The sequence below is a fragment of the Camelus bactrianus genome, chromosome 30, assembly GCF_048773025.1.
Source record: "Camelus bactrianus isolate YW-2024 breed Bactrian camel chromosome 30, ASM4877302v1, whole genome shotgun sequence".
In the NCBI taxonomy this organism is placed as follows: Eukaryota; Metazoa; Chordata; class Mammalia; order Artiodactyla; family Camelidae; genus Camelus; species Camelus bactrianus.
Window position 1 is genome coordinate 9,914,138 of NC_133568.1, and position 27,493 is coordinate 9,941,630.

Sequence of the window (27,493 nt, forward strand, 5' to 3'; positions counted from 1 at the left end):
CCAGAGCATCTATCTGATGGGCTTAGCTTCAAGGCAAGATTTATCAGTTCACCTTCCTCACCAAAGTGAGAATTAATTTGAGAGGTAGTTATCTTACACCTATGACACTATTCAAGATGGAAGGAGACTTAACAGGCCAAATGTCCCGGAATATTTATGACCACCCTGTCTCAAAGATCCATCTGACACCATTTTATGAGGACAGATATGTCAGGTCAGCTAAAACGGAGATGGACAGGAGCATGGGGAAACGGCATGGTAAGCGGAGACATAGCAGATGGAGCACGATCTTTTCAGTTGAGTCGTCAAACACCCTGGCTGGCGGGTGTGAGCTGCTATGGACAGCCGGGAGACCTGGGGTCTACTGACTTTGCTACGAAGTCCTGTGAACATGGACAAACTTCCCCAGTGCTAGGATGAGGGCCTTGGAGCTCCAGCTCCAGCCCATCCCTGTCACTGGGAACGAGGCTGACACATTGTGGGTGGGGATGTGATGCTCTGGGGCAGCTTTCAGCCCAGCTGGCATGGCTGCAGAGAGGTGCCAGTCTCCGGGAGGCTGCACGGGGCTCTTGTCATCTCCAGCTGGGATGCACCAACACTAAAGGCTCATCTTGGAACCCATGATAGTAAACTGATTATCTGAACAGCAGGGGTTCAGACAGCATCATGGGGAACTGTGTGCACTCCACAATGTCTCCTTGAGCCGGCCCCAGTCCTCATGACTGCGCACAGGGGCACCCATACTCCCACTGCCCACCCCTCTTCTTCCCCCAGGCCTCCTGCTGCTTCTCCTGCCTCATGGCCATGCTTCTGCAGCATCTTCCCACATAGCGTCTCATTTCAGCCACTCAATACCCACTGAAAGATGTACATTCACATTGACAGAGGCCAGGGCCCAGGTCGGAGTCACTTACTAATGTGTGCCCAGCATTTAGCATGGTGCTTAGAATCACACATAAGACAATACAGTAGTTATCGAATAAATGATTGACTGATTGAAAGAAACTCAAATTCAAGAACATTAACATTGGATGTAACACATACTATTTTGTGTCATACAATAATTATACTAGAGTGATGGATTCCCGTCTCCCCAACTAAAGTATAAGATTCTAAAAGATGGTGGTAAAACAGGTAGCTTGATCCCTGGCTCTGTTACTAAGTAGCTGGGCAACTTACTGAACCCCTTTGAGCGTCAATTTTCTCACCTGCAAAGCGGAGCTAATGGTTCATATCTGATGGGTTGTGTGGGTTACAGGAGATAATGTGTGCCAAGCACAGCACCTGGCACATGGTAGATGGTCTCTGGATGTCCCATCCCTCTCCTCCCTGCCTGGACCTCTCTGGTTTATCTCCCAGCGCTGACATGGCAGGATAAGCCTCGAGTTCTGTGATCTCCAGACCTTCACACTTTCCATCTTCCTCCTTCAGGGTCCTGGCCCAATGCCTCCTCTTATTTTAAGCCTTTCTTGACCTCTGGCTGCCAATGTGCCTCTTCTCAGATCCCAAAGTGGCTCTCCCAGCAGTCTGTTGAGGACATTTGACTCACTACCTAGCCTTTGCTTATTCTGTACAAGCCTCATCTATCTGCACTGGATGCCCCTTGGCGGTGGCCCAGGTCTGCATCCTTTTCTGCATCTCCCAGCAGGTGTTAGAAGGTGCTTGGTGGGATCCAAATCTATCAGTTTCATCAAGTTCCGGAACCCATGCCGGTGAGGAGCACAGGACTCACCTGGGGTCTCAGTCCCTCACCTGTGAGAAGGGGGTGATGAGGACGGTGGTGGCTGCCCGTGCGTGGTCCTTAGTGCGGTCGTTTGGAGGAACTTAGGAAACAGCACCAAACACCATGTGCAGAAGCCAGAGCACAGGCTGACCCCAGCCATCTTTTAAGAGGGTAGGTTTCTTCTCCCTTCCAGCCCAGGTTGGGCCTTAAGGGGAGAGGGTGGTATCAGCTACTTTCTCTTCCTGGAGATCTATCCAGAGAAGGTTCCTGAACCCTTCTAATCCGCAGGATTTAACTGGGTGAAGGAGTGGAGCTGAAATTTGAACCTGGCAGGGCCTTCACCCTCCCTCTCCCTCCCCTTCCACAAAATCCCCTATCGACTCTGGAGAAAACCGCCTGATTGTTTCAACCACTTCCTTCACATTTTCATATTTCTGCACTTGGAGAGATTGGAAGGGGTATGCCTCCAGTCCGCCAATGAATCGCGGGAACGGGGCTGCCCCCTGTGCAGAGCCCAGTGCCAGGGGTTAAAAGAAAGAAGGCAGAGGTCCCGGGCCCACCGCCCACAGCCGAAGCCAGAAACCTGGACGACCAAACCCCGGCGACCCTCGGAGGCCTCCCCACAGACACGAAGAAAACTGCACCCGCACTCGATGCTCCGCGCGGGGTGTGTAAGGGGGTGCGAGTTCTTTTCAGAGTCCCTCCTAGCCCAGCCCGCGGCCACTGCGCCCGCCCGGCTGCAGGGCACCCGGGGCTCGCTCGTGAGGGCGACAGGGGTGCGGACGCACGGAGCCGTCCCGTCCCACCCCAAGCCGGCGGGCCGCATCGGGAGCTCCGGGACCCCCCGGCTTGGCTCAACCGCCCACCCACGCCCAGGTCGGGGCGCAGGGAAGGGTCCCCACACAGCCAGCTCTGCCGGCGGTTCAGCCCAGGGACCGCGACGGGACTCCCTCCTGCTCGCCCAGCGACTTCTGCCAATCCCCTCTTTTATCCTCGCCCCTGATCTGACTTCTGCCAGGAGTTGCCTTGGCTTTTGGCTCCCCCCACCCTCAAAGTTTTGCATCTGATACTAGGGGGAGGGGGTGTTGGGGGAGGGTTTTGAAACTAACAATGTCTATCGGCAGCCACCACCCCGAGTGCCCCTCGCACTCTTCCCTCTCCTCCAACCCAAAACCCGCCGCGAGGACTGCGGGCGCTGAGAAAGGAGCAGACTTGCTGTATCCCGAGTCCCCGATTCTTTCCTGCGTGTCGCTGGGGATACGGTGCTGCGCGCCCCTGTGTGAGCGCGGGGCCCCCGTCCCGCTTTCCCCAGTACGCGCCGCTCCAGCCCAGGCGCGGCTTTGATATTCCTTGCAAACGCCGCCGCTCACGCTCGACGAGTGCCACCCGAGCCAGTGGTTCCCCGCCACGCCGAGCGCGAGCGCCCGCAGCGCCGGGAGAGGGGACGCAGTCGCCCGGAGCCGGAGGGGCCTCCTCCCCAACCCACCTCCGCGGGCTGCCGGCCGGCCGGCCGCCCGGTGCCCCGCGCGCATCCCAGCCCGCTCCGGCCGAGGCCGCCGCAGACCCACCTGGCCGCCCCGGGGACGCCGCGCTCGTGGCCGGGCCGTGTCCTGAGCGCCGCCAGGGTCCCTGGCTGAGAATCCACGCGGCAGCGCTGCTCAGGGGAGCCTGCCGCAGCCGGCGAGAGGTTGTCATTGATTCGTGCTGGGCGAGTTAAGCCATTCCAGGAGTGGTTTTGAGAGAGCACTCCCACCCCTCCCTCCAACCAGAAGTATTTGGCAGGCAGCCCCTTTCGTCCACCTGTACTGTTAAGCGCGGGACAAGGACCAATTTCACCAGTCGTGTTTTACGCCTCACTTTGTAACAGGCAGTGAGCCCTTTCCTAAAGGTGAAGCAGAAACGAAAGCAAGGGTGGCTGCGGAGTTCTCCTCCTGCTCTTCTCCCGGGTCTCTCCGTTTGTTTATTTTTCCCTCTAATATTTCACAAAATGCCTCACCACTTATCTCAAATCAGGATCTGCTTTTCATTGTTATTGTTTTATTTTCTTCAATTCTGTGTGCCTTTTATTTTTAGAGGCAATTTTATTTCCATTTGCCTGAAACCTGAGCCCAATAAAATTACTAGAATTATATGTTTTCTCCTTAAAGGGTCGTGAGTGTAACTTACTAAATAAAACACCGCACAGCAAGCCTTCAAGTGGCAAAAAAAAAAAAAAAAAAAGAAGGAAGTGCAGGAAGCAAGCACGGAACTGTGGCTCCCTCCGTGGGGTTGCCCAGGGGAACTCGGCCCAGAGGGAGTCAAGAGGTCTGAGGTGGGGGCACCCACTGACACTCCTCTCCAACAACAAACACAGTATCACCAGGCTCTCCTTGGCTTTGTCTCCGTTCTGAGACTGACTCAGAAATGCCAACCAGAGACCCAACAGTCCACGTTTGGGGTGAGCCAACCACCAATCCAAGAGGTGTGGCGGGAGCGCCCTCTTCCAAGCTGTTCCTTAAAACCACACCCCACACTCTTTTTGAAAACTGCCAGCTGAGAGGCTCCTGCTACTGTCAGCCCTCTTCCTCAGGAACTGTCCTTCATCTGGGGGGAACCTTCATTAACTCCTTGGTACCTAGATTGGCTGTTCTCAGAAATGGGGGAGGAGCCAGGGGAATCCTTCCTCCCTGGTGACCCACTGCCTGGTGTGCGGTGGAGAATCAGCACAAGACAAAGGTGACCAATGAGACCAATGAGAGGCCTGGCCCTCCACGACCTTTGCCACTCTTCAGAGGCAGGTCACAAGCCTTAAGGCACCCCAAAGCCAGAGGTGAATCCCAAAGGTCCGTTCATCTATGAACGCTAAGGATGGGGCTGAGGTTTGCAGAATCCCAGGAAGACGGTTCAGACTTAAGTATCTTCTCCAACAGGTGCCCCCTGCCTGAAATTCCAGTGTTAATGATTCATTTCTTTGTGGGGCACGCCCTGCAGAAAGCCTGTGCCGGGGCAAGGGCAGGCAAAATCGCTTCTGGAAGGCAGGAAGGGTCTCTCTCTCTCTGTAGTTCTAAAACCGTAAATAGCCATGGGTCGGGGGCAGGAGTCTCCCCAAGGGGCTGGAATGAGTCTGTCAGACCCTTCTTGCTCTGGTGGGAGGGTGGCGGTTGGCAGCACATGGGGACAGAGAGGCTCAGAGCCAGGGAGGGGTGAGTTGGGGTGGAGAGGGGGTGCTAAATCAGAGAATCAGGCACTGAAGGTCAGAAGGGAAGGTGCTTAATCAGGGCAGGTGGACAGTTTCCAAGATTGGATGACTCCATAGCTTTTTATCAAAAACCATGTACTCCCGGAACACCCAAGCCAAAGAATGAAAAGTCAAATCCCTTTGTCCACAAAGGCGCTAATTAAATATCCAATCAAGTGTGACTCCACACTCCACTCCCAGACCCGGGAGGTAAAGGTGCCAACGCATGACCCGGTTGGAATCAGTGTCAATCCAGAAGTGTTTGTTGTGCACCCGTAAGCTGAGGTTTGCTGCAACAGCCTGGGTGAAGGTGGGGTGGGTGCAGTGGGGTGCTGCCCTCAGAGCCTCCTGTCTTGTGGGGAGTTAAAGCACAGGGCTGTTCAGCATGGGGCAGGGAACATGGAGCGCTATGTGGGATCCATTAAGGGCGCAGATCCTCGGAGCAGACAAGGAGCCAAGGGGCAGTCATGAAGAGAGGACTCATGTGAAGAGGGCTCTGGAAGTGGTCTGGGCAGGCCTGGAAGTCTATGTTGCTGTGAGCAGGAGGGCATGTCAGGTGGGGGAAGTGAAGACCGGAGTGGGGGTGGGACCTGGCCTTAGAGGGGTCTCCCAGTGGATAAAGCATTGGGTTAGGGTCTGTGAGGTGGGACCAGTTTATGGATACAGCTTCCAACTGAAAGGAGAGAGTACAGGGCAGGGCCTGCTTTGGAGGGAGGGAGGGAAGACTGGAGCACCTCTTTCAAACCCAGCTGGAGCTGGATGTGGGCAGAGGGGGTTGTGGAGGAGGGAGGCTGCAGGGAGGGGTGGGGAAGAGATGCCGTGTCCAGCCCAGCCTTCCCCTAGGCGGCTCCTCATAGCAGGGCTCCGGCCCCTGGACCTGAAGGAGTGTCTGAGTAGGGCAGCGGGTGGTGCCAGGACTATCGATACTGCAGCCAAGAGCCCGGGGGGAGAGCTGGTCATGCTCCAGCCCGCTGGCTGGGTACCGCAGTGGACAGTGGATGTCATTCCTCCCTCCCCCTTAATCACTATGCGCGCGCCTTATGGAGACACGCCCTTCGGAAGGGCTCTGGGCAGAAAGTGGCGAGCCCGGCCCCACTGCCCTTCAGCCTCACCTCCCTGTTCTCAGCCCCCATGCTGGCTGCTTCCTGGGAACAGAAACACAGGAGTCTTGGAGGGGGGAGGAGGGGGGCTGGGGAGGCTCCCAAAGCCATACAGAAGGGGCTTGGGGCGGGCCAGACTCTCGATCTGTCACTGTGCATTTCTTTTTGGGAGGTGGTTCCTTCCTAGGCCGCCATCGTTGGCCCCTCCCTCTTACTCCCCTCTCCTCTCCCCCTCCTTCCCGCCCCACCCCCTTCCTGGGTCAGGTCGGTCAGAACACTTGGAAACAGGCTGGCTTACAGATGCCTTGCCTTCCACATCTGCCTCCAAACCCACAACGCACTCTTGTTCCAGGAGGATGAAAGCTCCTGCCCCAACCACCAGGCAGTGGCTCAGAAGGCGGAACAGAAGCCAGGGAGCAAATCTGCTACCATCAACTTGAAACTTTGGTGGTGTCTGGTCATCAGCAGTGACCTAGGCTCACAGACAGCTTCTGTTCGAGCGCGCACACAGCCAGAATTACAGACTGTCTATATGTGCATGTATAGAGAGGGGGATACAGAGATGGGCCATGTGATCCGAAAATAGTAATCACAAACATCTATTGAGGCTCTACCCTACCCCCTCCCATTTAATCCCTTGCAGCCACACTATGAGGTAGATCCTTTTACCATCTCCATTTTACTGATGAGGGAACTGGGGCTCAGAGAGGTCTTGCCACTTGTTCAAGGTCACACAGCTTGATAAATCGTAACACTGAACATCAGGTCTTTAGGCTCTTTAGTCCTGGGTCTTTAGGACTCTGCTGCCCAGAGGCTGCCCCTAGGGTTCGGCTCCAGCTCTTTGTCTAGTTTCCATGGCTGGTTCCCTAAGGAGCAGTTTGCTTTGCTGGTGTGTGCCTCAGTTTCTTCACTGGCTGAGTAGGCAGAATCATGACTTACGGAACTGAGAGGCTGGAACAGCCAGAAAGAGGCTGAGATGGAGGTGAGACTGGTGAAGTGCTAGAGCGAGTCTTCTCTAAAGAACGCACATGGCACTGGGGTTGAGAGTTACTCAAGCTGGAAACTCAGAGTCACCCTTGCTCCCTCCCCCTCCTTCCTGCCCCACACCCTGCTCCAGCCAATCCATTCATAAGACTCAGATCCCAAAGCAGACCTCAAATCTCCCCCTCTTTCTGCCTCCTCCTCCACCACTGCCCTAGGCTGAGCCACCACCCCCTCACCTTGACTTCTGCAGGACCTCTTCACTAGCCCCCTGCTCCTATTTCTGCTCTGTTCCTTTGAACTGGTGCCATGCAGCTGCCTGGGTAATCTTAAAACATGCATTGGTCGTGTCGCCGGGCACTTAACATGCAGTCCAAACTGCTCACCATGACCCACGAGGCATGGCGAAATCCTTATTTCTTTCTCCAAACTCACCGCTGCCTCCCATTGCCCCCATCCTCCAGTCAGACACACTGAGTTCCTTTGCCTTCCTGATGTGGGACTTCCCTTAGCCTGACGTGCCCTCCCCCACCTCAGGTCTTGAAGAAGTGTCACCTCCTCCGAGAAGGCTTCCTTGACTACCACAGATAAATTAGGAACCCTCCCCCATAATCTATTTCTGACCCTTGGTCAGAGCACTCATGTAGCTTGCATACTCTTATTTAACTGCATGCATACGTTGAATTATTTTTTGACCATCCCTCCCACTGGAACAGAGGCTGCTCATGGGCCAAGACCCTGTGTGTCTTCTCCACTGTGGGTACCTGGTACACGGTAGATTCCTGGCAAATACGTGGGGAACAAAGTTTTGTAGAAAAAACCCTAGATCCAGGAGACAGGGGGACTGGATCTAGTCCTGGCTCAGCCACTGGCAGGCTGAGTGCTCCTGGGGGTGTCATGTGCCCTCCCACATCCTCATCTTCATCCTCTGTAAAGGGGGACTACGGATGAGATGACAACCAGGAGCCTCACCAGGTCTGACGCCCTGCAGCCAGGTTGGCCTTCGTCCTCTGAAATTGTGCAGGTGCCAATAAACAAACAAGAGAATCCTGGCCATCATCACTTGAGAGGGCTTCGAGAAGATTTTACCTCTGTTGTCGGCCCTGCTGATTTTTGAGGCCAATCAGCTGGTGAAGACAGGTATTCCTGTGGCTCTGACCACCCACCACCCCCACTGCACAGGCTGCCAGCGTGCGTGGCAACAGGCGGGTCCAGAGCAAGCAGTTAGGACCTTGGAGAGAACCAGCATGAGGCCCAGTCAGAGCTGCTCTTCTCTGGAGATTTCCGCCCCAATGGCCATGCTCCTTTGATGTATTGAGTCTGAGGGCCCGGCCTCCATCCAATGAGGTCAACGTCTGTACATGTGGTGTTTTCAGTGGCTTCTCAACCCATTATCCTGCTTGGCCTTCACAACCACCCTGAGGCCCACTTTGCAGATGAGGAAACTGAGACCTAGATTAAAAAGTGAGTGAGTGGCAGAATGGAGATCTTTGAAATCAGCGATGAAAAACTCTCATGAGAATAATATTCTTTTTAAAATGCATGTATATGAATAGATAATTTTAAAGAGAATACTGATATATATGAAAAACCAGGGAGGCTATAGCTCAGTGGTAGAGTGGGTGCTTAGCATGCCCAAGGTCCTGGGTTCAATCCCCAGTCCCTCCATTAAAAACATTAAATAAATAAATAAATCAAATTACCTCCCCCCAAAAAAATTAAAATTAAAAAAAAAGAAAAAATCATATACAATTCTTCCATAATAGAGAAAATTTGTGACCCTTAATCCCACCACACTAGTCAGGGAATGACCCCAGCCTGACAGCAGTGCAGGGCCCTGGTCTCCCCTCAGGGCCCCCTCCTCTCTCTCTCTCTCTCTCTCTCTCTCTCTCTCACTGGGGGGAACAGTCCACCCTGCACTAAACACAGGCTTCACGACATCCCGCTTTGCACGTGTTAGGTGCTCAATAAACATTTAATTAAATTTTGAGGAAAACGGAGAGAAAACTCCACCGGCTGGATCATGAAGGTGGTGCTCAAGGGGGGCCCCCAGCCTCTCCCATTGCAGCCCCCCACATCCTGTCTGATGACACCCGAGTCCTCACCATCCTGAAGGCCACTGTGTGTACTATTCCACGCATGGCTTTGTAATCACGTGGCTCTATCATTTTGATCGTTAGATCAGATTTTATTGAAGTATATTAAAATGCCAGTGGGAAATAACAATTCATCGCCGTTCATCAAGCGTCAAGAACAGAGAAGGAGCCACAGCTGAATCTAAGCTAAGCTTCCAGGGTGACAAAATGTATTCGCATCTGCTGGTTGCCAGTGCGACACACTTTTCTGCCACCGTGTCTTAGAGGGACAGACCCATCATCCAGAACCAACTGGCAGTTTGCCAGACTTCTTGCCCAGACTCCCCCACTTCTTCAAGCACACAGAGTTGAGAGAGGAGTGGAGTCCCGTGACCGTGACCGGCTGGCCTTTGGCTGCCCCATCCAGTGAATGCTGGAGAAAAAGGCGAGGCCTGTGGGGGTGGGGCCAGATCCTCTGAGCCCGCCTCCCACCTCTCAAGTGTACTGGGAGACCAGCTGGAGCTTGTCCTGACCCTGGGTGGGAGCCTCCCAGGTGCCTGGGTACCGGAATTGTTCTTTTTGGGGAAGTGAGGGGAAAGTACCTTGCCTGGCTGGGCACAGGGAAGGGCTGGGGCCCTGGCTAAGCCACACAATAGACAGGGCGAGTGAGCTCACAGCCTGAGGGCCCCCAGGGCTGCCAGGGCCTCGCCCTTCTTCCAGGTTGCATCAGTGACATAGTCAGGCACGCTAGGGAGGAGGGGAGGGCACCAGGAACTTCAGCAGAGCGGCTGGGGTTCTGGGTGACTGGGCCTGTCACCCCCAGAGCAGGCTGGGCATCCAGGGGCAGAGGGCTTGGCCAGGACCTGGCCAATGGGGCAGCGGTGGGAAAGCGGGCAGTACCACCAGCCAGAGAGGCAACTTCCCTCCTCCCTTCCTCCCTTCCCTCCTCTCTGCCTGCCTGCCTTCTTTCCTTCCTTCCTTCCTTCCTAACTCACCCTCCCTCCCTCCCTTCCATTCACAGTTAAGTACTGACCGCCTTTCTGCGGTTCCCACTACTTAGGCTTTGGCTCTAAAGTGACCACATCAATGTGTCTCCGTCCTCATGGAGCTGACTTTCCAGCAGAGGAAAGACAATGAACAGATAACCATCAACCATGGAATCAGCTGGGTGAGGCAAAGTCTCTGTCCCTAGTCTCTTCCTCAGGGACACCACCTCTTCATCGTCTCCTACAGCCTCTCACCTCATTTGATCCCCACCCCTAGGGATCAGGAGAGCAGGATTTATAGCTCCCACAGAGAGTGAGGAAATACGGTTGAGGGTGGGGAGGTGACTTGCCTAAGGTCACTCTGGGCACAGTGCTGAAGCTGCCGCGTGAAACCCCGGCCACCGGACTCCTTGCCCAGTCAAGGAGTCAAACCCAGCACGGTCACCTAGACTTACCTGCAAAGGGGTCAGGACTTAACTCCATGCTTCTAGAAGTACTTTCTTTTTTTTTTTAAGGGGTTATTTATACTCAGAAGACTGAAAAAAAAAAAAAACTAAGAACTTCAACCTAGGCAAACAACTACCTTAGCATATTAAATGACCCTTGCAAGACAGGACCCTGGGTCTAAGCAGCCTGCGGAGCTGAGGTCCCAGCTGCGCCAGCTGCAAACTCTGGCCTTGACTCAAGTTCCCTTTGGTGAACAGGATGAAAGCTGGCCTCTCCTTCCTGGGTCCCTGCAAATGTGTGAAGCTCCCTTACCCAACCGGGTTGTTGGTACCCTTGGGCATAACCTGGCTGCCCACTTATCCCTTCGCTGCTGTTCGACCAGGATAGGGAAGGGCGGAGGCAGGAATGGGGATGGTGAAGCAGGGCTGCGCACGTACGGGCGCTCGTGTGGCTGTACTGTGTGAGGAGGACGGGCTGGATGGCAAGTTGCTGGATGGGGAAGGGGTACTAGCCCCTTCTCTGTTGGATGAAGCAGTGAACGGGGCTCCAACACCCTCCAGAAAAGTGTCTGCCCTAACTGCTCCAGGGAGCCCAGGTAGTGGCTGGTCTCACCTCTCGTCTTGTGCTGGTCAGCGTGCCATTGCCAGGGGTGCTGAGAATGGCTGGGACAGCCCACAACCCTTCCTGAGGGCCAGACAAGCCAGCCAGACAAGCCAGCCAGGCTGGAGGGTCAGCACAGTGACCTTCGCTCATTGAAGCTGGCGTTTTCATTAAGGTCAAGGGGAAGCTTGTAGGCTGAACAGGGGAATGAGATGGAGATCAAAACAAGGGCCTTGGCCTCCTACAAGGACCACATCAAAGAAATGACTCCCTGTCAACCCCCAAGGACAGGAAAATACTCATAATTATAATAGCTGCAAGCACTGTGCCCAGAGCCTCGCAGGCATTATTTCCTTCAATCCTCAGCAACAATCCTACGAAGCCTATACATTACCATCCCCTTTTACAGAACGGCAGCTCAGAGCCGGGATTTGAACCAAGGTCACAATGACCACCTCTAAAAGTCACTTTTAATCCTGGGAAACTGCCTAAGGTAGCTCAGAATATTTTTGGACTTTGAATGGAGTAGGAGAAACCAGAGTGAGACAGAAGGTAAGAACTGTTACAACAGGGGTAAGATATCAGAGCGGTCCCTTGTCTGAGGCTGTTCATGCCATTTTAGGCATCTCAAAACAGAGCCTAAACAGCTTTCTGTGCGGCAGAGCTGGCAGGCTCACACAGCAGTGAGTTCTAGGACGAGGAGAGTCCTTGGTAAAGACTTTATATCTCACTGAAGATGAGGAAAGCGCAACAGCCTGGAGTGTGCGCGGCGCCAGGGCACGGGCTGTGGCCATGGGAGCGTGGTGATGTTTCTCAGAACATGGATTCCTGAGCCTCTGCAAGTATCTCTAGACAGATGGTTGCAGTGCAGATTCTTGGGCCTCACCACAGGCCCACTGAGTCAGAACCTGAACCCCAAGTCTGCATTCTCACACACCCCAGGGGGTGCATGCTGCTGTGGTGGAAGCAGTGGTGCTTGGTAACTGGTTGGTTTGGCCTTGCGGCTGAGTGGCCCCCGGTTGAGAATCAGTGCTGTGAGAAGCCACTGTCACTGACCTAGGTCCTTCAGGTGTGTGTTGGGGGCGGGGAGGGGGAGAAGGATTGCACCCGAAGCATGTTCCCCACACCAGCCATTTTTAACGGCTGTAGAGAAGGCCAGCCGGCAGGCACACCGTTACACACTTAGCCCCTCCCTACTCTTGGACCCTGGGGGCTTTCCCGTATTAGATAATGTTAGGATGAACATCCTTGTGACTAGTTCCCCCATATTTTGGATTATTGTCTTAGATTAGATTCTGAGAAAAAGGATGAAAAGGGTATGAACATTTTCATGGCTCCTAATGTGTAATGAGAAACTGCATTTTCCAGAAAGGCTGTGCATTTAGGCTGACACCTGCAACGTTCAAGGGTGTCAGTCTCACCACCACACCAGCCCTTTCACATTTTATTTTATTTTATTTTATTTTATTTTATTTTATTTTATTTTATTTTATTTTATTTTATTCCATTCCATTCTGTTTTATTTTGTTTTGTTTTGTTTTATTTTGTTTTGTTTTGTTTTGTTTTGTTTTGTTGTTTTCACCCCTCATTTTAAAGATAAGGAATTGAGGCTGGATTGCCGAAGTGCCCTGTGGCCTGTCCGAAGGTACAGTCAATGCTGAGCTGGGACAGGAACCCAGCGATTCCTTATTCACCTGCCAGGGTGTTTGGCTGCTGTTGACTTTCTCAACCTCCAACCAGGGAGGGGAGAAACACCAAGCCTGGCACATCCTTCCCTCTCTGTCCCAATCTCCCTGCCAGCTCTGACTTCAGCTGCTCCAGGAACTCACATTTCAGTGCTTTTCATTGTTTTTCTGCCTCTAAAACCGGGGCCTCTCCTCTGTTCAAGCTCCACACCCTCCGTAAACCCTCTTCTGATCACTCAGAGGAGGTCATTACATACCTGAACTGCAGGTTAGATGTAGATAAGTGGGTGGGGAAGCAGTGGGACAAAGGTGAGGTGACAGCCCAGGGGAGGGACAAAGGCCAGCCAGACTGGCCAGAGCAGTGGGTGCAGTAGGACAAAAGACACAGTGGGACGGTGGGTGGGGCCTGGCGCGCCAGACTAGGGAGTTCAAGTAGGGGGGTTCTTGAGCACACGCCTAGCCAGACATCCTCTGCTACTGGGACAGGGGTTGTTCCATAGGACAGCTGGGCTCTGGCTTCAGCAAGGCCCTTAACAGGGTGTCTCTGTGGGTTTCAGAGGATCCTTAAACTTCCAGCTAGACCACATGTAACACTATGAGTATGTGAGCATGCTCCTTTTTCTGGAGAGACAGCCCAGGGTGTTCATCAGATTTTCAAAAAGGTTCCTAACCTCCCCTGCCTCCAAAGTTCAAAAGATAAAATTAAAATGAAAGTTTAAAGTCAACTAGAAATATAAACTGTTTGTTGTATGAGTTGTATAGATTTTTTACGCATGGTATAAAGAGAGGAAATAATTAGAGGTGGTCCTTTTCAGACAGATGATTGATAAATGACAGATGATTGATAGAAGATTAATAGATGATAGATGATTGAAGATTAATAGGTGATAGATGACTGATAGGAGATTAATATACGACAGATAATTGATAGACGATTAACAGATGATAGATTGATGATTAACAGATAATAGATGATTGATAGAAGATTAATAGGTGATAGATAGATAACTGATAATAAACGATTGACAGATGGTAGATGGATGATTAATAGATGATAGATAAATAGGTGATTGATAGAAGACTCATAGATGACAGATAGACGGATAATTGATAGATGATAGACGGATTACTGATAGACAGATAGCCAGAACAGATCTACATTTAGCAAACAGTTACGGCAAGCAGTCATTATTTGTGCCACTTCAGTTTTCTGCTCTTCCCCTGCGTGACAGGGAGCCCGCGCAGCGGGGAGGAGCTGGCAGACCTGGTGCTGAGGCGTTCAGATCACTGCCCTCCAAGGACGATCAGAGGCAAAGATAAAGCCTTTGTGAAGTGATGAAGTCAGTGGGAAAATGGGATTCGGTTTCACAGCTTTTCCCAGAGCCATCTCTTGCGTAAGAGGGGACCTACTTGACAGTCATCACAGCGAGCCCTTCTCGAGCACTTAGTGGGTGTCAGGCACTGCGCTAAGTGCTTTACAAGTATTGTCTTGTTTACTTCTCAGCGGCCCTGGCGGTTTGGGCAGCACTGTACCTCCTATTTCACAAAAGAGGAAATGGAGGCCCAGGGATATGAAGTCACTGGCCCCAAAGCAAACAGCCGTAAGTGGAACAGCAGGTGCCGGGAGCCAGGCGGGCTGGGTCCCGCAGCTGGGGCTCAACACAGCCTCTGAGAGCAGTCGTGTCGTGTGGTCAGTAACCATCCCCATCTCTGCCTTCCACAAGTGGCTGGACACGGAAGAGCTTGGCCTGACTGTTCTCTCTGCCTTTAAAGGGATAGTGTAGTGAATACACTTGAAATTATCTAGGCTGATTGTCTATATCTGTTCTTTTAAAAAAAAATAGTAATAATAGTAGTAGCTATACCTCCCATTTAGTGAGCATCTGAGTCAATGTACAAAAGGTTTTATAGTCATTTTCTTAATTCCATCCTTAGAATAAGCCTCCAAGGTGAGTATCAGTGGGTCCATTTTATAGATAGTAGTATTGAGGTCCAAGGAGGTTTAGATAACCTGCCTGAGGTCAGCTAGTGGGGGGGGGGGGGCTAGACTGCACCCTTGCTCTTTCTGCTGCTCTGTCTCTTGCTGGGTAATGCAGGGCACAGAGGAACAAGGGCTGGCTTTCTTGTTGGCGCCCACTATGGGTAGGGCATGGAAAAGGTCCAGGGGCTCACTGCCATGGTCAAAAGGAAGGAAAGGAAGGAGGGAGGGAGGGAAAGCAAGAAGGGAAGGTGGGAGGGAACACGGATGGTAGCATGGGCTCTCAGGCAGTACCAAGCTATGGATGAATGACCCAAATCTAGAGCTGCAATTTCAAAAGCGCCACCAAAAAGGGCCACTGGCCACTGGCGACAGTTAAGTGAAACGATCCCCCCAGAGTCAGTCGCTCCAGGATACAGCAGATGTGTGGCCCATGCCTTTTTGGAATTTGGCTACAGTCTTTGAGGCCAACACTGAATGCCTCATGAGATGTTCTTTTGAGGCTCAGGTGAAGGCGGGAGCATGCTCCTTCGATTAAAATCAACCCTTTTAGCTCCTCTTCTCTCTCGGGTTTTGACCTTAATTCTGGAAGCCCTAGGGCCTGGGAGGCATGAAATGCAGGCAGCAGAACGAAGAGCCAGCCCCTAGGATGGAGCTAGGAGGGTGGGAGTGGACAGGGTCACAGCTGCGGCTCAGGGTCATGGCTGGGAAAACCTGAAGGGAGAACTGTGCCCGTCTTGTCAAGTCCAGAGGCCAAAGCTGGACACAGAGTCAGAGAGGCCTTCAGGGCAGAGCCACAGCCAGCATTCCAAGTAAGCTATCAGGGGTCAGGGCAGGGATGACCAGGCCTTAGGAGTCCATCTGAACATCCAGGAGGAAACAGTCTGGGCTGGATCCCAGGCCCTGGTGAGGGGGAGAGGACCCCCTCATAAATGACCCAGTGAGCCTGGGGGATACCCAGGCAAGGCGGACACTCTCCTCTGGATGGGGTGGCGCTCCGCACTCAGAGTCCTGGGGGCTGAAATCTGTGGCAGGACAGGAGCTGAGCTTGACCTGGGAGAGCGGCCCCCAGGAGGCTGGGGCTAGAACCCATGCCCAGAAGCCGGCTTTTCTTCCATGGAGGTCTCTAGAATCCACCCTGTCCTGTTCTCAGAGGTCTCACTCTCCTGCCTCTACAGTCCTCTTGCACCTGGCATTTTCCTTCATTTCAGAGAATAAAACTTTGTGTTCTTGATCTTGAAAGTAACATGCAGGCATTGTGGAAAGCTTCACGGGCTGAGGATGCTATTATAAAGGTAGATTTTCACCCTGGTTTCCTCACTAGCCATTTTCCCGTGAGCATTTTCCCATGATGCACTTGCCCCATCCCCCCATCCCTGCGCTTCCAATTCATCTCAAGCCTTACCTGCAGGTGCCTCTGGCTGGCATCTGTGTACTCAGATTAAGCAAGCCACGCTGTCACTGCTAAAGGTTCAGGTTCTAGTCTCTTCACGGGAATTGCTTAAACAATCAGAAAAGGTTTGCAGAACAGAAGCCAGAGAAACCCTCCGGGGCAGTGCCAGTCATCAACCAGTGCTGCCTCCTGGAAAAAGCTGATACAAAACTCTACCCAGGACTCTCATTTGCTCTATGTGGTCCCATGTATATGTTAGAATTGTGCACAAAACAAGAGCAAATAAGCCTCTGAGTGACACGGGCCTCAGGGAATGAGTGTTAGAGCACGTATTCTGTGACGTCTTCTGGTGGTTCGAAGTCGTCTCATTTTCCTTTCAGATTCTTGGCTGTGTCTCAGACAGAGGAGGAAAGCAAATAAGTGAGGTTTCTCTGTACCTCTAATATTCCTTGCTATGTTACATGGGTTTCATTTCTTGGAAATGTTAAATGTTCCTTCCTGATACTGTAGCGTTTGTACAGTGTGGTCATCTCCGTGCGGGCAGGCGGGGTGCTCCTAAGTTTCAGGTTTTGCTCCCCTGCCCAAGTTAAGAACCATTGTCACCGCAAACACGGCTATACTAGAAAAACCAGATTCTTTGATCTTTCTTTATCTCATACTGAGCTGCGTGACTCTAACAAGGTTGGAAATAGATTCACACTCAGGCTGTGAGAGCGCCAAGGCTCCTCAGGGCGCCTAGAAACCCACGCCCTCACTTTACCCCTAAGGAAATAGGGTGCGTCCAAGGTTACAAAAGAAGCTATTGGCCAATCGACAAATATCTCCTCCATGGGAGACTTTATGAAATGATTAACAATGACATCTGTGCAGGAATGCGGGCATTTACAATCCTTCTTGTTCCGAAGGATTTGAGCCAGCTTACAAATATGCCTACAATGCAAGGTCAACACACATAAAAAGTAAGAAAGAAAAATAAGACATGGGGCAAGTAAGAGCAAAGATGGAGCCAGGCTTGAGATGAACACTGGCCAGACCTGTGTGCTTAATCCAGCGTGGCCCTAGACTTGGTACCAAGATGCCCAGCAGTCAAGAGTAGGAGGAAATATTCCAGCCCTACAGGATTCTGCTTTCTTGTTCTCTAGGACTTGCTGCTTCCCTCTCCAGGCATCAGTTTTCCAGTCTGTAAAATGGGCAAATCCTGCCTTGTAGGAGCTTCATGAAAATCAAGTGAAATCTTACCTGTAAAAGAAAGTACTTGAAAAGTACTGAGTACAAAAGGGGTTATCATTTTATTTTCTCACTGTCTTCTTGTAATGATTTAAACACTTCTTATTTTCCATGGGCTGATGCAGCCCCCAGATTTAAGCGGTTAGAGTTGGTCAAAGTTAATTCTGTATGCATTCTTAAGAACACCATGCACTGTCCAAACACTGAATCAGAAGCCTTAAAACAGTTTCTGAGCTCACGTTAAGCCTGTTTCCACCATCATACCTTTTCCCCTTCCCTTGCTGTGACTAGGAAAAATTAAGATTCTTAGAAGCAGCCGGGAATGTAAAATTCTAACGCGAAGTTTAAGTACCCGCTAGAAAATTCCTGTTTCTGGGTGCAGGAGTGTGGCTGGATATTGGAGAGGAGAGAGCAAGGATGGGGAAGGGGAGATGGGCCCTTCAGGGGCCTCTCCAGCTGAAGTTTGGCAGCCACTGCCCCTACCTGTCACTCAGAGGGTTTCCCCAGCCTCAAGCGTCAGGGTAGAATAAGGCATCTTCTGAACACAGGCCAGAATTTTACCTAAAAGTTAATTCGTGTTCAGGAATCGGCATCCTGGGATTCCAAGAGGTGGGAGGGGGCAAAGAAGCCACCGAATCTGAGCAAGCAGAGCCTGGGGGGCCTCAGTTGCCTCCCCCATCTTGCCTGAGATAATAAACTGGGGGTAATCACTGAGAAGAGCTTTTCAAAAAACAAAGGCATTCATAGCAAAAGAATCATATAAATACCATAATAATAGAAATTTATCAGTAACATATAGATACTATGTTTGGTTTGGGATTCAACAAGGGAAGGTCACTATGGGCAAAGGTGGTCCAGCCTTCTCCTTGGGAAATCATTGACCCCACAAGCCCACTGACCTTCAGGGGACAAGTAAGCATGAACAAGTAAGGATGAGTCAGCTTCAGCTGAGACGTGGTCACATGAGGACCTGCCCTCCTGTCTGTAGAGCCCTGCACATTTCTCACAGTTACTATTTGAGGAGGTAATATAGGGTTAATATCATTATACCCATTTTATAGATGAGGAAATTGAGAGCCGGACTGGTTGAAGTTCATTTGTCAAAATGGCAAGAATCCGGTGGTCCCAGCAGAAAAGCAGCCTGAAATCCTGGCTGAGAGCGTGAATTCTGGAGCCAGACTGCATCCTGGCCCTGCCATCACTCCCTCTGTGACCTTTGGCAAGTTCTTGAGCCTCTCTCTGCCTCTGTTTCCTCATCTGTAAAGGTGGCTGGGTGGATCGCCTGAGTTCATATTTGTAAAATGAGAACAGCCCTGGACACATATCAAGTGCTACCTAAACAGACACATCAACTCCCAGCTCAAAGCCCCCTCTGCAGACCCCAAACCAAATCAGACCCATGGCAAGATCCCAAGGGTGTGGGCTCCATCCTGCAGGAGAAATCCTAACCCCACTCAGTGTCAGCAGACAGAAGTCACTGGGGTGGAGAGAGGGGGCTAGAGCCGGAGGGGAGGTAGGGAGCAGGCCCCTGATGAGCTTCTCCAGTGCCCTGGGGACAGACCCCCATCCTCTCCCTTCGCGGACTTTGCCAAGGAGGAACACACAGGCTAGATAAACCTGTGCCAAGCAGGAAGAAGATGGTATCAGACCTGACAGGCTGACAAGTTCGGTGTGCCCAGGCTCCCTCCAGGGGCAAACACCAGCTCCCCACGCTGGCCCGCCTTCACCTTCTCTTTGCTTTGGTGGATTTGTTTTAGTTGCTGCCAAGGGCACCCATCAGAAACCATGGAAGGTTTGCCTTTGGGGAGGGCTGTGTTTGGCAGACAAGTCCCAGCAAGCTTTCTCGTAACTCTGGCCCTAACAGGCCACAGGATGACCGTGGGTCTGAACGGTGCTTCCCAAAAGCCACGGGCCCATACACTTGGGGCAGGGTCTGAACCCGGAGGCAGGCTTCCTCCTTCCAGCCCTGGCTCTGCCGCACAGGGCTCTGTGTCCTTAGGCAAGGACTTCTTCCCTCCAGGTCCTCACTGTTCTCATTTCTAAAATGAGGGTCTTGAGAGGTGGAGCAGGGCGATGAACTTGAAGGTTCTTTTCAGGCCTCCCATCTGTGACTCTGCAGGGAGCCCTCTGGGACCAGAGCTGCAGAATTCCAAATGGCTGTTGGTGGGCCTGCCTTCTCGTGGCTCCTGGGCCTCTCCTGCAAGCTGCTCGGTTGTCATTATCGACTTGGCGGCATGGAGGGGTGTGCAGTGAGTGTCCCCATGTCCCTCGCCCTGCCTCGGTGGGATCAGGAGAGGGTAGACTCCAAAGGCAGAGGATGGCGAGGAGAGGCCAAGGGGAAGAGTGTCACCCCACCGGGTCCACACCACCTGGAACCCCTGCAGCCTTGGGCACATCCCTCTCACGGGCCAGTCCCCTGCATCTGATTGGTTATTCCCTGCCAGTTATGCACAAGCACTGGAATGGGGGTAGGGGGTACAAGAGAGATTCAAGGTCACTTTTGTCCTCAAGGAGCTCAGTCCGTGTCCTTACCACTGCTTCACTAATTGATGCACTTATTGAGCACCTATTATATACCAGCCCTGTGTTTACCTCTTCCAAATAGATCAGAAGCATGTGGAGGGGGTAGGGGTCATGGCCTATTTTTTTCCCCCCATTCTATCCCCTTTGTCATAAAATACCTGCATATGTGGTGGTTAAGGGCACAAACCCTAGAGCCAGACTGCCCAGGTGTAGATCCTGATGGTCTCCCAATTACCAGGCTCAGTTTCCTTGTCTGTAAAATGGGAATAATAATAATTCCTACCTCCTGGGGTTCTTCAAAGGATTCAAAAAATAATTAACGCTTTTAGAACACTTAGCACAGGGCCTGCCATGTAGAAGGTGCCTGAGAAATGTTTGTAAATAAAATACTTACCAAGGTGAATGGAGCTGACCTGCTTGCTCCTGGTCCAAATTTGTCATCTCAAGAAAGTAACACGGATACACCATCCTTCCTACTCTAAATCATGTGTGAACTGTTAATTTTTTCACTGAGCTCTGTGTTCACAGACAGTGCAAAGGTGAATTTCATCACAGATAAGCTCAACTCTCCTAAATTCCAAATCAGTAAGGTCCGAGTTCATGATCTTGTACTACAACCAAAAATATTAATCATTCATTTCATCCCATTTCTTCTCCAAATACTTTATTGAAACTGATAATAGTAGACTTGTATTTCTCCAACTTTTGCTCTTCCCGGCCCCATGTGCCAGGGCAGGACTCACAGCCAACGCCCAGCAGGCAGGACCCCAGAGAAGCACAGGTCCCACAAAGCCCTAGGCAGCCCAGAGCTGGGAATGGGGGCCTCCAGTCCCAAGGTTCTGGATTTGTGGGCCATGGTCTCCTAACACAATGCCTGGCGGGGACCCAGGGTAACAGGAGCCCCTGCAGGAACAGACATGCCTCGGTCTTTTGCAACCTGTTCAGATATCGGCTGAGGACAGTGAATGGAAAAGAGTCACAACATTAATCACTCTGATCTGGAGTTGCCGATTTGGTTCATGCTTAGACCCACCTCCAGACCCGCAGTCTCCTCGGGCACAATGACTGGGCTTGAAGTGACCCGACCTGATGCCAGGCTCCTAATAGTGGTCACCACTAGCCAACTACCCCGGAGAGACAGGTCACTAGCACACTCTGGGAGAAGCAGCTGGGGTCCCAAGCCTGGGGGAATCTGGGGGTCTTCTAACTTCTCTCCAAAATGTGTTTCTCCAGCTTCCTCACTGAGAGCTCACTCATTCATCTCACCAGTATTTACTGAGCATCTATTCTGTGCCATGCAGGTGCTAAGTTAGGTCCCCAGCCCAGAGGTACCCTAAAACAAATACACACTGGGCTGGGGCTAGGAGGTGGGTTGGACTTCCAGCTCTACCACTAACAAGCTGTATGACAGGTCACTTCCCTCTCGGGGTCTCAAGGGCCTCAGTCGATAAAAACCCAGGACTGGGCTAAGAATGCCTGTGGTCCAGCTCTGTTAAAAATCCTGGTTATTTACTCTGTTAGACAACACGCCTGATGTACGGATAGTGGCGATCTCGGTCAAAGAGCTCCCAGCTTGCAAAACACACCAGCTCAGCAACCCTGAAGCTCTCCTTAGCCACAGGGCTTGGTTCCTGGTTGCTCCCTGGAAATATAAGAACTAGCAGCCTTGGGGATGAACTGGAAGTTGAACTGACCACAGGGACACATAGGGGCAGGGCAGTGGAGGGGCTAAGGGGGGCTGTGGTGGCCTTCATGATGGGATCTGAAGGATCCCTGGAAGGCTTCTAGTGCCCCCAAATAACCCCTCTCCCCACTCTGGTGTCTTGCCTTTGGGGTGTTACCATTTGAAAGTAACTAGGGTATGTGTGTTTGTGGGGTGTCACTGTTCCATTGCAGGAATCTCTGGCAAAATGCAGACATTAGAGTCAGGGGAGGTTCTTCTTATTCCCCTAAGGTTGCTCGGGTCTTCCCTCCATGCCAGCAGGGGCCTGGCAGCCTGTGGTCACTGGGCCCCTGGGACCAGAAAATAAGGGGGACCCTGAAGGGGCCCTAAGGGGGTTGGGGGGAGGGGAACGGGAGGGGAGTGGGAGCGCGGGTGCAGGGCAAAAGAGGGCACGCACAGGCTCTGAATTCTCGAGGAGGGGTGGGGGTGGGAGAGCTGAGGGCAAGCGCTTGGTGCCTCCCTTTGGATAACCGATTCCCCAGAGGAGCCAACACAGAGAGGGGAGGGCAGGGAGGGCAAGTCAGGAGAAAGGGTGGGGCGGGGGTGGGGGGAGCGGATTCACAGAAAAATTCCCGAGTGTGGGGAGGGTAGAGGGTGTTGGGCAGCACCCCAGTTAGCCCGGCCCACGCCCCTCGAGTTGCCCGGCCGGTACAGACTGGTTCGCCCACCTTTCCCTCCCCGCCAGCCCCTCTGGCCTGATCCCTGAGAAAACAGAATCAAGAACGTGATGCAACCACCGCCGCTCCGCCCCGGCCACAAGCTCTCCGCACTCAGAGCCCGCCCCACCGCCCGCAGCCCCTTTCCTCCTCCAGCGCCCTTCCGCCCCCGCCACCCCACGGCCCCCTTCCAGAGCCCCCTCCCAGGTCCTGCCCTGGTCCCCGCCCCTCGCGGGCGTCCCCGCCCTCCTGGACGCCCCACCCCGCTCCCCTCTGCAATTCCCGCACCCTCTGCTTCGTGGGAGTCCTCGCCCTTCTCTGGGGCATCCTGGCGCCCTCGACCTCTCCCTTCCCCTCCCCGGCCCCCCTCCCGGCCTCTACCCCGCCTTCTCCGCGCCCCTCTTCGCGGCCCCATCCTATTTCTCCCGGCCTCTCCTCCGCATTCTCACCCTGCCCCAGCCCGACCTCATCTCCCGCCCTCCTCCCCTGAAGGCCGCAGCGCCTCCCTTGCCGTGGTTAACGCTGGAGAGGCCGGCGCCTGCCCCGGCGGGAACTGCACTGACCCGAGAGAGGGGATGGGGGTGGGGAGGGGCCGTGAGGGGAGAACGCAGAGCCGGACCCCCGCCCCTGTTGCCCCATCGCCTCACTGCCCGCCCACCCCCTTGCCAGGCTTGGTGCCAGGGCCCAACGTGGGCCAGGCAGCCAGCCAGCCGGGCTGCAGCTATCAGCTGGGTGGAGGGCAGTGCCAGCTGCAGGCGTCTCTGAAGCTCAGACACCACTCCCACCAGCCCTAGCCCTCCCTCCAGCAGCACCTTCTCCCTGAAACTTGGAGCCAGGAAGTGGCGAAGGCAGAAGACCCCAATTCACTTTGAGATCTTGTTGCAACAGGGAGGCCAGGGGCTGAGCCTCATAATCAGAACTAGGCTGAAGCCCAGCTCACTTATTCTCTGGGCGGCCTCAGGCGAGTCATTTCTCTCTGCATCAGTTGTTGCATTTGTAAAGTGGAGGTAATAATAGTACCCACCTCATGGGTGTTGTGAGTTCAAGAGTTTTGTGAGTGAGATGTGGGTTTGAATCCCAGCCCTGTCACTTAGCAGCGATGCGATCTTGAGCAAGTTATCTGTCCTTTCTGAACCGCAGTCCCCCAACAGTAAAACTGACAGTAACGCACACTTTGCAGAGCCAGTGCAGGAAATAAACAAGGTAATGTAAGGAGAGCGTCTGGGGCAGTTCTTAGCACATAATAGGTACCTCTCAGTCAATGGGAGGCATGGGGTAGGGGGATGGAAGGAACTGCCTCAGTGTCTGCTATGTGGGAGCTCTGGAGAGATAAGACTTAGGTGAAAAAAAAAAATACCACTAACTCAAGGGGATCAAAGCTCAGTGCCAAATCCAAAGTCAGGAGGAAGGGCTTTGGGAGGAGGTGTGCCCTTAGCATCCATGAGAACAAATAAACTGCTAAGGATGGAATTCCAGGCAATGGTGGGGATGCTTTGAAACAGGGATGGAGGGGCAGTCCTTTCCCACCAGGATCAAGGGAGCAACCACGGGGCTTGAGAGGGGACGCAGTTTCTCCAGAATGACGGAGGTCAGCATCTGCTTGACGGGGGAGGACCCAAAGACAGCTTGGTCGTCTCTCTCCCATCCTGACAGGAGAAAGAACTAGAAGGACAGTTGGAAAATGAGACCTGAGCAATATCTCCACCCCTTTCAATGGCTGTGAACGTGGCAGAACGTCGTTGCCACCCTCGGCTGTGGCTGTGTGACCCTGGAACTGGTTCCCTCATCTGGAGAATAACAAGGATGCTTTCTAGGCCCCCTTGGTTGCACCCCTCCACCCTTCTTGAAAGCAATACTTGCTCTGACCTGTAGGAATGTGGGGGAGAAGCTGCTCCTCCTTGAAGGTGCAGGGCTCAGTCCTGTCAACCAGTCCATGAGCTGGCTCCGAGCCCTCTTTAGAGGAGCAGGAATGCGGCGGGGCTGCACCCTGGCCAGCTCCCTGAGGCAGGAAGACCAGCTGTCCCAGGGAATGTGACTCTGAGCTGGAAGGAACCTTGCAAGCAGGCATCCAGCCCTCTCACTTATAGACCCGGAAACAAAAGCCCAGAGAAGGAAAGGGACTTGCCAAAGTTCACGTGTCTCTTTGGGGGCAGCGTCGAGGTTCAACCCACTGTAGCAGACTGCCTCCAATTAATTCGGTTCCCAGCAACCACAACAAAAGACCCCAGTAAGCTGATGACTGAGGCCAATCAAAACGTCTCTGAGTTCCTTTCATGAAAGAAAATGGAAAGGCATTCACTTTACTACCAGGTAAGAAAATGTCTTTCCGAAGTGAGTGAGCAGGACAGCCAGCCCACCCAGCCCCCGTCCGAAGCTGGAGGGGTGACCAGCGGGGCAGGGGCAGGGGCTCCTGCCAGGCTGGGGGCATTTGCGCCTGTGATCAGCACTGCAGGCTCCCTGAAGAGAGCCCAAGGACACGGAGCTTGAGTACTAATATGCATTTTTATTCTGCAGTAATTTTCATACTGAGTTCAAGAGGCACCGGCTCCAAGTACATAAAACCAAATCAAATTAAATTAATTGATTTTATTGAAACCTGCTGCAGTGGTATTCAAGCCCACAGCCAGGGGCACGACCCTCGTGAAATACCAAAGGGGCTTTTGAAATAATTAAATTAATCACACCCTGGGTTGCGCACAAGGGCTTGCTCCTGTGCTCAAGGCGAGCACGTTCCCACTCACTGCCACGGGTGACAGGACCGCAAAGCGAGGGGCTGCCTAGGGGAGCGGAAGGCCCACACCTCCCATTCTGGGGGAGGTCTCTGTGTTCTTTAGGCAAACACACGCGCACACGCACACAGACACACACGCTCACCAGCTAGAACTTCCTTTTCCCTCTGCCTACTTACGTATGGTCCAGGCCAAGTGCTCTCCCCCTCCGCTTCCTCCTCCTCTCCCTCCTCGTCCTCCTCCTCCCCCTCCTTTCCTGACCCACCCAGGACCCATCAAGCACTTACACCCATGTCCTTGGGTGATGCGCTTTCTGGTTGCCTGTTCTTGCACGAGGGGCTGTTTTGTATCACTAAACAAAAGATAATATTCCTCCTGAATGCAGAGAATGGGCCTTGGCCTTCTCTGGATCTTTCAGGAAGCTCAGCAGAGTGCTCTGCACATGGAAGGGACTCCAGACATTTATTAAGCACCTGCTGTATGCTAGGAACTGGTCAAATGACTTTGCACACATTAACTCATTTAATCCTCACCACGACCCCCTGTCCCCATTCTAAACTGGGATCGTTACTGTCCTTATTTTATAGGTGAAGAAACTGAGGCACAGAAAGGTCAGGTAACTGGTCACCAAGGTCACCCAGCTGGTAAAGGGAGCGCAGCTGAACTGCTTCTCAGTAAATCTGAAACCAAACAATTCTCTAAGCCCTGTTGCTGATGGCTTCACCCTGTCTATTTGAAGATTTTCTTACAAACAAGTAAGGTCACAAAATCCCAGTGTCCCCGGTGGAAGGGACACTCACCAACCCTTCATTTCATAGAGGAGGACATTTGCAGACCTGCCAGGGGAAGGTTCTCATGCAGGGTCACATGGCAATTCAGAGGACAAGAGTATCCTGTTGGGCCCGGACTCTGAACAGCTCTGGCCAGGGCAAAAAGTTACTGATGATTCCAGTCACTTCTGTACTGGGGGCTATCACTCCCAATTAGGCTGTCCTTTAGGGAAGACGATGTGTGTCCAGGGATGGAGTTGCCCATTTTCTGTGACCTTGCGCATATTCAGGGAGCAAAGCAGGGCAGAGTGGGGACCTGGCCCTTCAGGAGTCACACCCCACACCACAGCCTCATCAGGACGTGCTCCAGCCTTGCCTCAACCTGCCAGGACACCTTAGGAGACAAAGCCTGCCGCTCTACCTCTGTTGCACAACAGGCTTTCCAAGCCCCCCACCCTAGCCCTGTCCCCATTTACACACTCCTCCCACTACCCTCAAGATTAACCTCAAAACGGAGCCCAGGATGCCGGCCGGCGCACAGCCCCTCCCTGCCTCCGTGAACTCGAGCTGCGTCATAACAATGATGGACACAGTCATCATAACCGTGACGGCGACTATTCCGAGGCTGTGTCACTCTGTGCCAGGCGCACATGTGCCATTCCGTCTAATCACCCACCACCTCACGTTACAGGTGAGGAAACTCAGGTGAAAAGAGCTGGCTTGCCCAAGGACACAAAGCTGGCACCTGGCGGGGCCTGGATTCAAAGCCGGGCCTAAGGCGCACCTGCAGACTACATCTTCCCTGCCTTTGTGGACTGATAGTCTTTAATTGCCTCTTTATACGAGAATAAATTTTTAATTGTGGTGAAATCTATATATAAAATGAAAGTTGGTATTTTGACTGTGTGAGCGCACAATTCAGTGGCATTAATTATATTCGCAGTGTTGTGCCACCATCATCACTAGTTCACTATTTTGAAAATTTTTTCATCAACCCGCACGACAGCTCTGTACCTATTAAGCAGTGACTTCCCACTGCCACCCCCTCCACTCCCCTCCCACCCCGCCGACCCCTGCTAACTTCTCATCAACCTTTCTGCCTCTATGAGCTCTCGATATCTCATGTAAGTGGAATCATACAACATTTGTCCTTCAGTTCTCTCAAATAGTAAGCCAGACTCTTCAACTTTTTAGGCCCTCAGTTTCTCACCTGCCAAAAGGACACAAGGACCCTTGGCCTGCCTCCTTCCCAAGGATGCTGTGGAAGTGTGAATTCCATTCCAGCCCGGGGGGTGGGAGATGTCATCAGGGGAGGACCAGTCCTATGGAGGTGCCACACCCCCAGCTACTGAATGCAAGAAAGGCCTTCTCCCGTCCTGAGCATCACTAAGGGGACCAATGAAGCAGCATATTGGAGATAGGGGTACAGGAGAAAGCAGAGGCTCTAGAAGGGAAAGGAGGCAAGAGGGGACCCCAGCACCTCTGGGAGCCTGGGCAGTGCTGCGTTATCACAGGGTGGGCCTTGGATGGTCCATAGGGAGTACTGCATCCCTGGGGAGAAAAAGGGTGACCCAGATCAGGCTCACCTGCCCCCTCCCACTGATTAGGGGCCCACAGCCTCTTCAGCTCCTCTCCCTCACTCCTCCCTGCTGTCTGCCCCACCCCGTGGTCCCCGCGGGG

General features: G+C 52.8%; 1 protein-coding gene across 7 annotated transcripts in view; it reads right to left on the bottom strand.

The window, feature by feature from the left end:
• Positions 1 to 27,493, bottom strand: part of ZBTB7C (zinc finger and BTB domain containing 7C) — a 314,432-nt gene that overhangs the window by 91,783 nt on the left and 195,156 nt on the right. The window contains exon 1 of one of the 7 annotated variants that reach the window (XM_074355485.1): positions 3,292 to 3,838. The exons of 5 other annotated variants lie outside the window; for them this stretch is intronic. The gene's annotated coding sequence lies outside the window, so the exon portion shown is untranslated. Of the gene's footprint in view, positions 1 to 3,291; positions 3,839 to 27,493 lie in introns of those variants that run through there. One more of the 7 variants, XM_074355487.1, reaches the window with a different exon arrangement.